General features: G+C 36.5%; 1 protein-coding gene across 1 annotated transcript in view; it reads left to right on the plus strand.

Annotated features, from left to right (window-relative positions):
- The first annotated feature begins 355 nt into the window (after positions 1–355).
- LOC134804151 (discoidin domain-containing receptor tyrosine kinase B-like) overlaps positions 356–16799 on the plus strand; it is a 108790-nt gene continuing 92346 nt past the window's right edge. The window contains exon 1 of the mRNA XM_063777097.1: positions 356–608. The gene's annotated coding sequence lies outside the window, so the exon portion shown is untranslated. The remainder of the gene's footprint in view (positions 609–16799) is intronic.

Below are 16799 nucleotides of genomic sequence, written 5' to 3' on the forward strand. Positions count from 1 at the left end.
ATAGTATACTATGCTATTTTTCTCTCCATACGTTTTTAGCCATTGGTTAAATTTGTACAATTATAGGATCAATTTTGTTCAAAATATGACAAAAATATTTAGTACCTATGTGCTAAAATACAATTTATAATCATTAGATATCATAATTTATATATAAGTAATTTATTTTCTAGTGCATTAGCACACTAAGAAGATACGCACGGAGAAAGCATAGAATGAGCAAAGCTATTTCCGGGAATAGACAACAATTATGATGCTGACTTTGTACGGACTTGCGCTCTTGCTTTCTTTTTTTCGTCTTAAGTCATCCATAGACAAAAGCCAAAGCTCTCATCAGTCTTCAGAAACGCACGCAAGGCTTTATGCTATGGTCGATTGAAATTGGATGGTGGTGTATATATTTTATTTCATTCCGTGAATCTTTATTTTGAAGATTTATTAATAAAAGTCTAAGTAAAATGGTGTTTTCTGGTCGGTAATAGCTAACGGGAATATTTTAGTGTTAAAATAACTAAGTTATGGCTAGTGATTCGAACTGTGTAAGGACAGAGTTATGTTAATGTACTCCTCATGTCACCGGGTTCCACCTATGTACCTGGCCCTCGAAGGTGCGTTACTTGACTTTTTATTTACCTCACTTGTATGTTATGTGTGTGGTGACCACAAGCCACCAGAGATAGTTGCTACTTTGTTTTAATTTATAATGCATCCTTTGTTTGATTGAGTACTTGGTGTAACATAAATAAATGAAGCGAGCCCTTGTTCCGCTCGCTCGGCTCGCTATTGCTCATCTGGTGGTGAATACATTACATTTTTCTGGGATTAAGTATAACTTTACAAGAATGAGAACATTTCTTGTGGGATACCATTGTTGTAATGTTATTCTAAACGTTGTTGTTATTGTGATCGACTTTTCGTAACTTCGCTTTTATTAATAAAACGTGCACGGTATTTTTTACTGTTGATCAATGCTTTTAGAATGTTATAATTTAAATAATTACAGCTTAGCTGTGAGAATTTCATTAAATTTACTTGTTTGCATTTTTATTCATCAGTTGGTTTTATTCACTGTTAATTGATGTTAGTCATAATATTAGCATTTCTATGTTGTCCCATAAGACATGATCTTCGGTGTATTGTATGTACGTACATTTATTTATTAATTTAACAGCTGCTCTGCCATGGTTTAGTTAGTTATTTTGCAATTTGCTACAAATTTACCAAAACCCATTTAATGTATCTTGGATGTTATGATCCCATCATAATTTTAACTGATATAATGTAATTGTAGAATAGAATAGACTTACAAGATCTTGTCAAACTCGCATTTTACTAAATATCAATCAAAGTGTATTCAGGTAACTCTGAAACATTCCTGAATGTTGAGTATTTCTGAAAAAACCCATAACTCACCTTATGTGATTTGATTATATTCATTAAATATAAACATAATAACAAAATTGGGCTATTAAGACTATAATCCAGCCATTAATGTGTTTTGCATATTTTTTTGAATCTGAAATCTTATGCCCATCTTACATCCAATGAATAAATAAAACTAAAAGTCTATTGTTATTCATGTTGATCCTTGTAAGTCCCTTTGTACAGTTGTCATCAGTTATATTGGAGCAGCCAAGGCGCTCACAAATAGGTATCTGAATACCCCTCTATTGTCAAGGCAAGGAATTAGAGAGTGTGTTCAGATATTTGGGAGCGTCTTGGCTGCTTCGATATATATAATGGCAACTGTACATCTTTCATGTAGAATGAAATAAATCAATTTAATCTTTTATAAAATGATAAAAGGCTAAAGCTTAATAAAAGGACCCCAGACCTAAAGTATGGAAAATGTGGTTTCAGTTAAATATCTTGAGATTTTGATATGTTATAGATTTCAGAGTCCTGAACAAAAGTCTCTAGGGGTGCTACCACTGTTTCTGAGTCCCTTTCAGAGTTTCGACTGAATTCGTACTAGATAACAAAGTAGTACTTTCAATTTGAATATACGTTTAAAGTTGACATTGCAGTCATTTTATCTTTTTTTAAATGGCCAGCTTATCGCAATATGGGTTCAATCTAATGTCAATTGTTTAAATAAATAGTTGGGAATTAAATCTTGTTAAAGTACTAATACTTTGTTATACTATAAAAATACAAAATCAGTCGTAACTCTGAAAGGGACTCGGAAACAGTGGTAGCACCCCTAGAGACTTTTGTTCAGGACTCTGAAATCTATAACATATCAAAATCTCAAGATATTTAACTGAAACCACATTTTCCATACTTTAGTACCGGGGTCCTTTTAAGAACTTACAAGTATAAGCACCAAAGAATTTGTTTGCTGAATGCGAAAGTCACTTATTTTTTACCTGGTATTCTTTTCTTCATGAGTAGGTATGTTAACTTTTAATCAGAATGTGTCATGTCTTTAATCATAAATGTCTTTTTATTGTTACAAATAATGCCAGCCTACCCCATTGTGGATTGGTTAAAACACAGCAATGACTGTACGGTTTTACTATTGGCTAAAATTTTTAGCCTAAAATTGGTCCGAGTGACAGTTGTTCCATTTGTGCTCTCTTTCTGGCTTAAAAATACTACAGTATAACTTTCCCTTTCCTCTGCTCAACACCAACCTTAGCTAGCTTCTTATGGTTGGTTGAGGTTTCTATAAAACCCTGACACTTGCCAAGTGTCCTTGCAATCCTGCAATAGCAGCCCTAAGGGCCACTTGGACCATCCCATAACCCGGGGTTATACTGTTTAAGCGGTTAAACCGTTAACCCAGTATTAAATTGTACTGGTAAACATGGTAACTCCAGGTTTAACCGGTTAACCCCGGGTTAGTGGAATGATGTAAGTGGCGTTAATTGTGTCAGCCAAAGTTGATACCGGGTTGCCACCTCTATAGCTGTGTGCAAAATAATAGCAGTTTATGATAAAGAGAAAATAACAATAGACATTTTATTCCCGTTTTTAGGGTACACGAAAAGTGGGAATATATTTTTTTTCGCATTAACCCTATACTTACTGCTTACCGCTAGCCTTTCTCCACATACGTTTTGTCTGGTTGCCCTAGGCATAGGCCTCTCCCATATTGCTTTTTAACCCTATAGTGTGCGTCGAATTACGAATTTGAGTCTACAAGAACCATTTTTTGATAAACATAATGTTTTCGGAAATAATCACTCTGAAAAAAAAAGGTTTTTTACAAGATTTAGTTACTCGTCTTTACTTTATTTTGCAAAAATGTTGAACGTAAAAATAGAGTTAGACCAAAACAAGTCTGCAACGTATTTGATAGCACACACAGTGCGAGTGTCATTTATAAGTCATAATTTCATAGAAGTTTGACGTTTATAATAACAATTGCACTGCGTGTGCTATCAAAACCGTTGCAGATTGCAGACTTATCTTGGTCTAAATAACAATATACTTAAATACGCCTATTTTCTGACCGTCTTAAACCGATCCCGCGAAGACTAATTTGGTACTAACGTAATGCCACATTCAATTGAATGGAACTCTATGTAAACTCACCTATGAGCTATGTATGACATATGGGTACCAACGAATGGGTACTCATTTATTAAATCTTTCCCCTTTAAGTTCTTGTTAAATGTGTCACGTTTAACGGCTATTTAGCTACAGTTTGCCTTAAGTCTTAACACGTCCAGAACAATGGGCCCTTGATTGCTATCACTTAGTGTGTGTGTGATAAGGGGCATTATAACGCGAATCAAGAGACCATTGTGTTCCCTTTATTCATATGTTTATTTCTTGGAGCGCACGGATGTTGCGCGTTAAGTATGAGTAGTTAAATGTGACGTCCTGAGGCAAAGGGCCACGTAGGTTGTCAATAAGGACGATTATAAATTGCCGATTACAAAGACAGACGAGGAACTTACCAACTATCCGCATTTATCCAAAAACCTTATACATGAGTATCTAAATAAAATTGAAATAAGCCACGAAAAGTGAGTAATTAATAAAAATAGTTATGAAGGTAAAGAAAGTAAAATGTCGTACAATACAATGACACAAAAATGGTACCTACTTAAAAATATGAGAGTTAAAAGAGGCCCATATCTACAAACCACAAGATTTCATTATATTATAGTAAACATGACCGGAATACCCCCCTAAGATACGCATATTAAAGCCGGGCATGATTATATTAATTAGACGGGATACTCTTTTTTGTTGTTTTTGTGGTCAAATATTTTTTTCTTGTTTTTATTTCATTCGAGGACTTTCAACGTCAAAGAGTACCTACTCTTGCCAATACAATTAATTAGTACCACTGGAAATCAGCAACATGGAGCTATTGGCGATGCCCAAATAGAATCTTGTCAGGGCTTTAGATTTGATCCACATTTTTGGATAAATTTAAGATGTGTTATACTGAAATAGGTACAGTCAACGGTAAAAATATGGGTGTAGACAACTTACTCAAAAATATGTCCCATAGTTCTTAATTCACTGACATAAGAGTTATTGGACATATTTTTGAGATGATTTGTACATCCATATTTTTACCGTTGACTGTACCTATATTTTGATTTCATTCCACTATAGTAACTACATAGGTAGGTAAAGCTCCATGCGCAAGCATGTCGTGTAAAGCTACGTGTCATGTAATCCGGGGGCCATTTCTCAAACGGTATCAGACTAATATTATTGGTGTGCTGTCATGGAAACCCATAATGCGGTTTGACAGTTCACGGACTAAAAGACACGGACGGAATAAAACCTATTAGCCTGATACCGTTCGAGAGATGGGCCCCAGACCGCGGGCATAAACCGTCCTTTGCGCAGTGCCTACGATAAGGTAATATGCTTAAAAAAATACCTCGCGCAGGTATCTAAATTATAGGCTTTCCCTGCTTTCTGTTTCCCCACAAAGTTTCCCGACAATGAAGCCTTGCCAGGTTGTTTTTTTTTTGTTTATGTAAGGAAGCCTGCCACATACCTGATACCTATGCAAATGTACTTTTGTATATTTTTATAAAAAAAAAATTTCTTGTTCTGCAGCCCCTTCGACAATCTAATAATTAAATAGGTACCGCGGGTAATAGAGAAAATCGTAATAAAGATTTTTTTTTAAATTAAAATAGGTGCCTGTCTACTCGTAATCGTATTCCGGCAGTTAATTGTAATCAGTAATCACGAAGGTACCTACCTATACATACATTTTGTAGACGTTTCACGACCAGTACCATTTCCTTTCGTTCGATTATATCGCAAACGCACGATCACGACAAAATGGAAATGAGTCACTACAAGTTCAACCCGTACTCATGATAAGTAATACTTTAAATGAAAAGCGAACCGGATGTCACTTGTGCCCACAAAACAAAGAAGTAATAGAAGTGAAACGTACGTCTATAGCGTGTGGCAAGATTAAGCCTTATTGTACTCAGTTTCACCACAGACTATTGTCAGTCGTGTGTCAATTCAGTATGGCGCTTTTGAGATGTCAGTGTGAAAACGATTCCAGGAAAAATTAGAAATAATTACAAATATGCCGCGCTGCTCCATTTTGGGGTGTAAAAACACTAGCCGAACAAAAAATATTAGACATGGAGGCATTTCATATCATCGGTAAGTATTATTTCAAGTAATATTTCAATACTTTTACATTTTCGGTTTCCGCAAGGATTTTTGGATTGTTTAGTGCAAAAATCAAATTTATGTAAATGAGATAAGGTTGATATCTACTTAGCGTCAAAGTCATGTACGGGTGCGCTATTCAGCCACAGTGCGAGGACCATATCAAAAATGTTATCGATGTCGATGTTCGTATAAATACACAGTCCGGTTTGTTTATGTTCATACATGTTCTTAATAATTTATTTTTGTTTTGCCTCTGGATGATCATATCGAAAAAGTCGTCGCTTATGCACATTTTATATTACGTACAAAATAATAATATGTTCTTACTTATTTATTGCTATTCAATGGATTATTTGATTTAAAGTTTTTCTTATAGTATTGCATCCATGGATACATATTTGTCAATTTTGTATATTAAATACGAGTAGGTAAGGTGTCAGTTTTAAGCTGTCACATAATTTTACTGCCAGGTATTTGCTGGCCAGTCTAAAGCCCGCTCCACACTCTTGGACAAATCTTAAAGCGGTCTTCACATTCGACCTCAATATTTAGTATCTCATTGTTCGAATACGGCTGTAAAGTCTCCTCTCGGAGTTGGAAGGTCAGATGACAGTCTCTTTTGTAAAAAAGAGTGCATAAGCCAATTCTTGTGATAAGTTTCCAAGCAGACCCCAGGCTCCGTGCCTGACGCGGGCCGGCTCACGGGCCGTGGCAAATAGCCGGAACAACGCTAGGAAGAAGGAAGATGATGGTTGCGCGACATGTAGTACGTAACTGAGGACGCGGACATCACGCGGGGTGTGCTAAGGAGTAACAGTTTTTATTATATACTCGCTTACAGTTATATGCGTGGTTGGTGGCTTGATTACTTTCAATACGAGCATTTTTTATTAAAAAGTAACTAGGTACCTAACCGTCGCCAGAAAATATAGTAATACATATGTATAAAAAACCTGAGTAGTTTACGTGTACACTAATCATTAATAAGCGTTTATCGATATCACACCGAATCATGCACATCCCTATCGCATGTGTCAACCTCATAGTCGAATATTTTATCCTATCGCATTCACTCTTGGAAAAGCCATGCAAGTGTAAAAGCAATAGAGCATAAATGTCAATTTACAAAAATAAAAATCGTAGTGCAATTTCGACATAATTTTCTTTGCTGTAAAGTTCAAATTATTGAGATGGGCGAGGGCTCATAATCCTTTTCGAAATAAGAAAATATGGCCAATTTTTTGACAGCGTTTTGGCGACATAGGTTTCCATACTAATCCAGGCACATGCCGTTTCCCGTCAGAGCGCGGCGCGCTCATTCTTTCTTCCGTGCTTGTGCCAAACCGCGTTATTATAAAATGATACTAACCTTAGAAACAAATCTAATAAATTGGGCTTTAGATTGATAAGTAAAATAACGATGTACAAGTAAATCTGAAGTTTAACTACAAATTATTAAACAAGCAGAGCAAAGTGCACTGATTGAAACTCAAATAAATGTCACTATTTAGTCAACTTATCTTGGACGTCGATTTGTAAATTATAAATGAAATCAATAATTCTAGACTAAAATGATAATTGGTTTCGATTGCAGTATTTATACAAAACAATTTGTGGAGAGGCCAATTCGTAGGATCTACCTTATATTTACGATTTTCGTAGGACCGAAAAGGTTTATACCGACAAGTGGTATCGTTGGAATCCTTAGAGGATATAACCAACGGAGACGCCATGTCTGAAATTTTCGGTACAAAATAGTCTGCCGTTTTTTGCGGGGGAGGGGCACATTAAATGTATAGGTACGTCATGTCAGATAAACGTCAGTCCATACATATGGTTGACATGTGGTTGACCATTGGCCGCCTATTTTCGACAGAGGGGAACGCCTGTTAATGGCGGCTCCATTGTTAATTACTCCGAGTTGGAATCAGCATGGTCTACTGATGATTATCAAAATGCATGTTGTCACTTTATATAAAAGTAAACAAAATCTAGCCAGTTGAGGGTAGATGAAAACATTACACGATCAAAATTATGTAGATTAAAGTCAGGTCGCTTAGTGACAGATCCAGGCGGTTTTGTATTTGGTTGGTTAGCCAATAAATGTTATAACTACCCGAAAATTTACAAATTATTTGTTTACTTTTATTTAAATACCTAAAGATACAGAGTATAAAGTGGTGGCATGAGTTATTATGACGTCACAAAAACTCATTCCACCACTTTAGAAGGTGACAACGTGCATTTTGATAATCAGTAGACCATGCTGATTCCAACGATACCACTTGTCGGTATAAACCTTTTCAGTCCTACGAAAGATGCTACTCTTCTACTTGGCCTCTCCACTAAATAGACCTACGTGGTATCGTAAGCAGCGTAAAGCTGTGTAGGTACTCAGTAAGGCGTATAAAGCAAGTATTAAGCAAGTATTAAGTTAATTCAAATGCTATTTGTACCTAATGCAGCCGACCGTATATACCTACAGAGAAAACGAGAAAGTCTATTTTATCCCTACACCTTAAACTCGAAGATATGCATTCTCATATTGGTCTAAAAAGTAAAATCCTCTGTTAAGTACAGCAGTCAAACGCGAGCGTAATGCTCAAATAATTGCGCCAGCTTGTCTAATTTTAAACATTGACAAAGCCTTCTTTATACACTCGAAAAACTCCCCAATTAAGGCGCTCCATATATTCGCGGAATACCCGTTGCCACCGTCCCTTTCTCCCCCGACCTGTTAGGTAGAGACGTATTGTTGGTATAAAGCGGCGTACCTGGAACACCACTTATAACGAGTGCAACTCACATCTCGCATGGGATTAACAATAACGAAGACCTTGACACAACAATGTGGTTAGAGAATAGGTTCTCACATGCCCTTCCTTCCTTTTTTAATGACGAGAATGGCAACTTTTTGCTTTTTAAAGTAGATGTTGATGAATATTTGTGAGCATTTCTGAACACCAGGACAGGTTTATGCTCTATGATCAATTGATCATTGACTAAAATGATAGTTTCATAATAACATTTCTGGCACTTTCTAATTTTTAAATATATTGTACATTGACCCAAATAAAGTTACACGGTAGTAACAACAGTTTTCAAACAGGACATTTGTACGCAGATGCTACTGCACGAAAAATAACTTTACCTTTTATTTGAAAGTGTCACACAGATATAACGTACATGTGTTCGCATACCCGTTAATCCTGCTATGTATTTATACACTGCATATCTCACAAAATTGGAGGTAACATCAATTCTTATAACGTAAACGGCGGATGAACTAGCTATAAAATTGGAAATATATTCAGATCTTTACAGATCCTAATCCAACCGACTAAATTCGCTTGGCACTCACGGTATGATATGCTCCTATGTAACTTGGTATGTTTATTCCAGTACCTGGCGTTTGAAGAGCTTTATACAATACGGTACTGACGTCAGGTATTACACAGCCCCTTTGGCATAAGGCCATTGATACGCCATACCACATGGTATTCTGATTTAGCCTTTGATCTAACTGTGGCATATCGACGAATCACTTCGTCTCATTGTGGTAATTAATCTCTAATTATGTTCCCAGGATCTGTGTGCATGCATAACTATTATCACAAATTGAATCAAGGTGCATTATGAAGGCATGCGTACCACGCTGAACCGTAATCACATCGGACATACTCGTACATGTGATCAATTGGTCATGTACTTAATCGGCATGAGGGGTTGTTGAGCTGGCCCATCGCTTTTCGGTTCAGTAGTGAACCTAATCTATCTGATTCGATTAACTATAAGCGAACAAGGCGTTTGGCCTTTTCGTAATTAAGCTTTGTATAATATTTTTTCGATTTCTTAATAATTAAATGGAGACGTAAGTTTGTGTGGAGAAGCAGTCTTCCCCTTTTTCATCTTAATGATACACATTATACATGCCTGAACTTTAATTAGATCATTGTCATACACCTAGCTGGAGCTATTTTATAGCCCTTCTAAAATAGATACGTAAATATTCTTATTTGACATAATCATATACTACTAGTATATGTAGAGATATTGTTACGCTATCACGGCTAAGTAAGTACCGCAGTGTGTTAACCTAATCTGATCGGCATAAAAATAACACCAAGTAGATATAAGATGTTTCTTACGTATTCGTTTTATTATTCAAAACGAAGCAAAGTAACATTTAATAATGGCTCAAACGAAGATGAGTTGTTATCTGCGTCATCTTCCTCCTGCCTTACTTTGGTAATTCTTGGCGTGAATTAATTTCATTTAACAAATTATTAAGGTACTAGCTAACAATGAAATGGCGCTCTTCTGCCTCTTCTTTATCCCCCCACCCCCCTTGCATCATTCCCCAGAACCAGAACGGTTTGTTATTTTATTATGAAAGTTAAAATCAACGTCGAAGTTATAATTTCGTGTGTTATAACGAATATGGTTACATCGATTGTAATCTTTCAAACTCTGGCCAAACATAATTCTGTAAGTAGGTACGTATACAAAACGGACTCAGGGTCATTAAAGGGGTAATTAAACCAGCATACATACCGAACATTGGTCTGGAAACGGGTACTATTGGAAAATGGAAACTATCCGTTCATAAAATTCATAGTATAAATCTGAAATATTACATAAAATTTGGCCCAGATTGTCAACCTGTGGCAAACACCAAACAGTACCATAAACAGAAAGCGAGGCTTACCGGTTCACGCTATAGTTATATCTCGTTTACCGTTTTTTGATCACGCAAACGTCGACCAGCCGGGACAACACGAAGGTAGACGGCAATAATGTCAAAGTGCTCTATTATATGTGACAAGGCTCTTTGTTAAAGGCGTAAGGGGCAAGAGACATTGATGAAAAGCGAGGAGCAGTGGGGGCGTGTTTTTCAAACTCAAACAGATAATGGAGCGCGCAGTGGGTGGAATATTGCTCGCAGTTTTGAGAGGAGTTTAGCACTACTCAACCGTCTGATTCTGAAACATATATGTAAACAACAAACATGCTAAATCAGGACTAGGAGTCCATTGTATAACAACTTGAATACAAGCGAAGCCATATTTTCAGTACATTTACCTGAAGTTGTTTTGCGATCTGTGTACAATTTCCGTGCTAACTATATTTTTATTACACAGTTGTTGTTTTCTTGTAGCTGTCTGCTCTGCATATGATGCTGACCGCTTCTTCAGATGTAGATAGCTATGTACTAGTAAAACTTTGAACTCCAATTACGAGTACGCATTGATGTTACTAATTATGCCATTTTCAAACAAAAGGGTACGTATTGTCGGTTGTCAATAAGGCGCTATTTCGGTATAGCTTCAATTTAAAATCAACATTATCAACAACCGACATTGTGGTGCCTTTTGGTTAAAAATTAAGCGGTAGCACTAATACTTGATAGACCATAACATTTAGTGAATAAATCGGCTGAAGAACAAGCACAGCCTGCAACTACCTTTCTTCCGCATCGTAACTTGTCTCAATAAATAAAGCCTGAGGTACGAACCTGGGGTAGATATTAAAATAGCTCTTTGCCGCGTGGGTAATGAATATGGTACCGCGTAGGTACTGTAAGTAGCTGTAAAACACCTGCGCGGATTTCACTAAGTAAAAACACTGCTTTAAATATCATAGGCGTAAACTGAAACAGAGTTCACAGAGTAATAATAAATATCGCACGACAACAATGGATGTAGTGACGGACGCCATCCGTTTTGATACTGTTAGTGATTATGATTCTATCGTAATGCAAAACCGTGATTAGCAGAGGGAGGCACAGGGATACCGTCGTTTGATTGCTATCTGCGTGTTAACGGAAGCAGGCCTTGGCGTGCAGCAGGGGATCAAAGTTAAACGTCTGTCCGTATTGGAGCACTTTATGGCGTAGTAACGCCATCATTCTGCTCTCGATGCTGTTTTTTGGTACAGTCACCTGTTATGTTACTCTTCGAAGGCCGCAAAAATATATGACACGCTCTTATGGCTCTACAAATAAGATCGTGTCAGATATTTTTGCGGCCTTCGTTGTGTAACATATTATTGCAGGTGACTGGACATGCATATCCATTATAGGTACAACTAGTTGGTTCCATATTAGTTAGAGGGGTATTTATTTTCTACAAGTGGTTAAAATTGTTAGATAAGTATTATATACACTAGTACTATTGAAACAGTATTGTAACATCATTGTAATGGAGCTACGATGAAGAAACTGTATTGGTTTATGTGCAATTGAATGAAAACGATTTTACGGGATATAGTTATTTGTTTTACAAGGGGGCAAAATTTATGTTTAATTACTCATGAAGCAAGAGAAAATTTCCAAAATTGAACCAGGCGCGTAGCGAGCGCTTGGAGCCCAGCGGTAAGAGCGTGCGACTTTCAATCCGGAGGTCGCGGGTTCAAACCCCGGCTCGTACCAATGAGTTTTTCGGAACTTATGTACGAAATATCATTTGATGTTTACCAGTCGCTTTTCGGTGAAGGAAAACATCGTGAGGAAACCGGACTAATCCCAATAAGGCCTAGTTTACCCTCTGGGTTGGAAGGTCAGATGGCAGTCGCTTACGTAAAAACTAGTGCCTACGCTAATTCTTGGAATTAGTTGTCAAGCGGACTCCAGGCTCCCATGAGCCGTGGCAAAATGCCGGGAAAACGCGAGGAAGAAGAAGATACGAATCTCTTCTGCCCCTTGTTACCTGAAAACTGAAAGCGCAATCGGAGATAGCTGAAAACTACAGATATGTATTTGAATTATTAAGTGACTATTTGGTAAAAGCTCTTGGGTACATTTTGAAAAACATATCGATATTGGTACGATTTATTTTATACTTTTCTACGGCAAGCCGGGTTTCATGCGGTAACTTTGTTGCTGGACACAAATATATAGATAAGTAACTAACTTTTAGTTGAAAACGTCTCTAGCTTTTGTTCGACTGTTTGGCGTCGATGTCGAGTTGAAACAGGAATCTCGGAGCTATTTTCTAAATATTGATATATCAGTTTTGAGCCTTAATTTTGAGTTGTTTTTACCACTTCCCTCACTACTTCATATTCAAGGAGCCTTATTCGACAGCACATCTCTTAAGGCTCATTATGATAGTGCGATAACTCGAGTTTCGTTGCCTTACGGTAAGTATTTCATCGGACGGCTGAATTGGATGTAACCTCTATTTGTTCGCATGACCCCTTGATTATGTGCCCTTAATATTCTTTACATCTATCCTTTTAGAATGATCTGTCCTGTGTAAGTATTAAACTCTAATTATAAATTTAATTTCGTTAGCTTTCGTCCTAGTAGGTACCTACCTACGCCTAATTATAGTTTCTACTGATTTCGTAAACTCACTGTGTAGTACTTCTTTTGATTTTCTAAGATTTATTTTCCTGCCCACGTAGTCCGTCCTTGACTTTTCTCTGACGAAAAGTTTACCCCCAAGTAAGTTTCCTTTCAATGGTATTATACTTCATTCATAAGTACATATTTGCAAGGATCAGGCCAGCGCGCAGCGTAAGTCCCTCTACTTACCACATTTCAAATCTATCTATGTACAAACTTGCACACTTTTCCCTTTAAAAAAACTTTTGGTCCCTTTTTAACCCATTTATCGGTTCGCAAACTTATGACATCGTAATATAAATGATGTACCATACAAATTTGCACTTTTCTACAGCTTCAGTAGATTCTGTTTGGTATTGTTGAGTGAATCAATCGATTAAGAAAGATCACGATTATTTATTATGATGGGAAAAACGAATCAAATCTTAACATTTTCTAAGTTCCGAACTGTCCCAAACAAGTAATTTTTATAAAAAAATGTCTAAACATAAATAACAATATGTAGTCAACAATGCCACTAGCTGGAATGAAAAAAAAAAACCTAATTGCTCCCGACCCCACTAATTTCGCTCCCAGACGGAAAAAAAGAATAATTTCCTTACTAAATTAACAAGTTAAACGAAAAAATGAAAAATGAAAAAATGAAAAAATATTTATTTAAGATAAGTAGGTACAATAAACTTAAGTAAACTATATTTACAAACTTATTCACTAATTGTGAAAGCCTTTATTTTTTATTTAAGTATTTGCTTAATTGATGTTTGCTCTCGTAACGCTCTCTCTATCCACGTTGCGAAATACACCCTAAGAGCAATGAAAACGGATTACTTTTTACGATCAAACCTTGTTTTGTAAAGATCAAGACTGAAGTGCGTATAGGCATATATGGAAATAGCTTTTAGCTAGAAGGTAAATAGATATAAATGATATAATTAAACAGGAAACATTTACATTTTCATCCATATTTCCCATGCATATCCTCCAAAATCGTTTGACCCTAGTAAGGTGCATTATCGAAACAATTTGCATTGTGGCTTGATATGAGAAACGAAGGCTAGACAGCCGACATCTCTGCTCCCGATCTTATCCAATTGATTGACTCGTCAACATACGTACCAATACGATACGCGTCCCCTACTGGCAAGTATGCGAGCTGTGAGATGGGCTACTTCATAGTTTGTCTGACATATCTACTACCTAAACAGTCATGTTAAGTAGTCTAGGCGAGCGTGTTAGGGACAGCACAAGGAACAATACTTGAAGTGTTATTTTCAGTAGTTTTGTGCTTTCATGCTCCCTGAAACGCTTCGTCAAATTTTGCCTAAAGAAATCCGTCTTTGCGTTGAATGTACATACTTTACCAGGACAACTGTGGAGGCAAATACGAGTATAATAATATTTAATATAATTTCAATAGGTACCTACATTTTTACCTGGCTGCGTCAGAAGGAAGGTAATGTTTTTCGAGCGTATGTATGTCCTGTTCTTTGGCACGTCCTAACGACCAAACGGCTGTCGGCGGTCGTTGATTTCGTCTAAATTGTGGTAGTGACACATATAAATGTAACTAATACTAAAAACTTAGAAATACAATTATTATTACAAAAACAAAAAACTCCGACTGCTTAAGAAAATTAAATGAAAAGGGAAAAACATGTAGGTATCATAATACCTATATAAGTAGTTACAATTCGACTGAGTACCTAATGCAAATACTTTAAGGTGCTGCAGACGGGGACAAACAATAGGTACTTTGTACCTACTGGAATAGAAAGATCTACCAAAACTAGGTTTGTCACCTCATGTATTTAGTTTGGTAACTTATACATTACTCAGTCGAATTTTATATAGGTATTGTAATACTTGTTTTTACCTTTTCAGTTCATTTTTTTAATGCAATGAACGTAATGACTGACGCGAAATTGGAATGCATTAGGAGTTAGTTTTCAATATGTTTGACTAAATAGACGTTGTTGGTTGTTGGTGCTTCGTTCAGTCAGCGAGCCACTGGAATCTACTAAGTTAGCAACTAGTAACTTACATAGATGCAGCGCAGTGCATGTATGTGGAGCTGCGTTTACACTTGTTTCACGTTAAGTTTGATTAGTACGCTGAAGGCTTCGAGGCTAGACGCCCGCCTCAGTCGCACGCTCTAGGTATTCTAGGGTGCCCTAGTGCTATACTCGTACGATAAGTTGATGATATATAGTGCATCTCTATATTGATGTCCTAAGTGCATTCGTCCGGAGATACTAATTTTCAATTGAACAGTTCCCAAATACTAGGTTTTATAAAAAAAGTTTTGAATTTTAAATCAACGGAAACAAAACCAGTCAAAGGTACATTTATGATCTAATCAGTCACATTTTTCCGTTTATTTATAGAGTTTTCTAACAGTATTCGTAAAGAAGTTGTTGTGTAATAAAAATGCCAGTGCCTGTCGAAAGAGTCGAATTATCCTTGATATTTTTGGTAGAGATTTAATTCGGGGAGTTGTGGCGTGGTAGGGGAGACCGAGGTGAGTTGTGACAGAGGAGAGTTGTGACATTGTCGATTTTTTGGAATCTAGTGACTAAAAACTAGGTCGCAATAGCGCGCGTTTGTTAGTTCAAGTTGCGAGCTAACAAACGCACACTGTTGCGAGCTCACTAACAGTTATTAGATTCCAAAAAATCGACAATGTCACAACTCTCCTCTGTCACAACTCACCTCGGTCTCCCCTACTTCAATATTAAATGAAATTATTAAGTGTTCCGTATTCAATTTAAACTGTCAGACTGTTATCTTATTAAAGAAATCTTCCGTTAAAGTGATATTGCGTGATAAAAAATTAAGGAAATCCATAATAAAACTGTATCTACTGCTTATAAATGGAGTGCCAAGTTTAAACATTTAAGTTAGTCAAGTGATAAGTGTTATTTGTACACTATTCCAGTACTATTTTATCTAAGGAGGTTATACATACACGATACACGTGTCGCATCGTTGAGCGTTGCCTCAGAACTTCACTAAACCGAACCTAGTGAAAAGGAAAAAGTCGAAAGTAAGTGTTGTATGTTGTTGTTATCGCATGTTTATTGACTGCAAGCTTACATTACACCTATTCTAATTTTGCTTTCAATAAGTGTTCGGAATGGAGGTGTAGGGGTTAGCTAGTCTTCAAAGAGATATTTATACAGTTTGAGTTTTTTTTAATGGGGCACTGAGAGCAGCTACCAGATCCCGTGCTGCTACGCCAATATGGTCTTAGAAAACCTAACATTTTAACTAACAATTATTGATAATATTTTTTTTATACCAGTAGATTCCATTTCTAACCATGATCAAAAGCTTCTTTGAGATCGATAAAGGTTAGGGCACTAGAAAAGTGACATGTTTTTTAATTCATACTAAGTACAAAAAAGGTCGTATTTTTCACATGCTGTTTTTTTAGGCCAATCATTCCTATTAAAGTTAAGAATGATAACACTGTGTGAAATATTACTAAAGTCGAAAAACGGAAGTAACGGAAAGTTTTATTTTCGATATATGTACATATTTTTTAAATTATTATTTGTCCAAACAGTGTTTTCCTTAAGCAAATATGAGTGATTGGCATGGAGTAACAAGATGTGATTTTTGTATGTTGATTAAGAAACCGAGAACCTAGATTAGGGAATTAGAAAAGTCACAAAACTAAAGAAAATGTTTTTGACGTGATAACGTTTTATAAATCGATGAGCATGCACGAAAAAGTGTCACGTTGTGGACCGATCTCCATGGTAACATTGTGGACGATTCTCAATGGTAACGTTACGTAATGTACCTAATGGTAATGTTTTCTTACGACGTTATC

Source organism: Cydia splendana, chromosome Z, assembly GCF_910591565.1.
Source record: "Cydia splendana chromosome Z, ilCydSple1.2, whole genome shotgun sequence".
Classification (NCBI taxonomy): Eukaryota; Metazoa; Arthropoda; class Insecta; order Lepidoptera; family Tortricidae; genus Cydia; species Cydia splendana.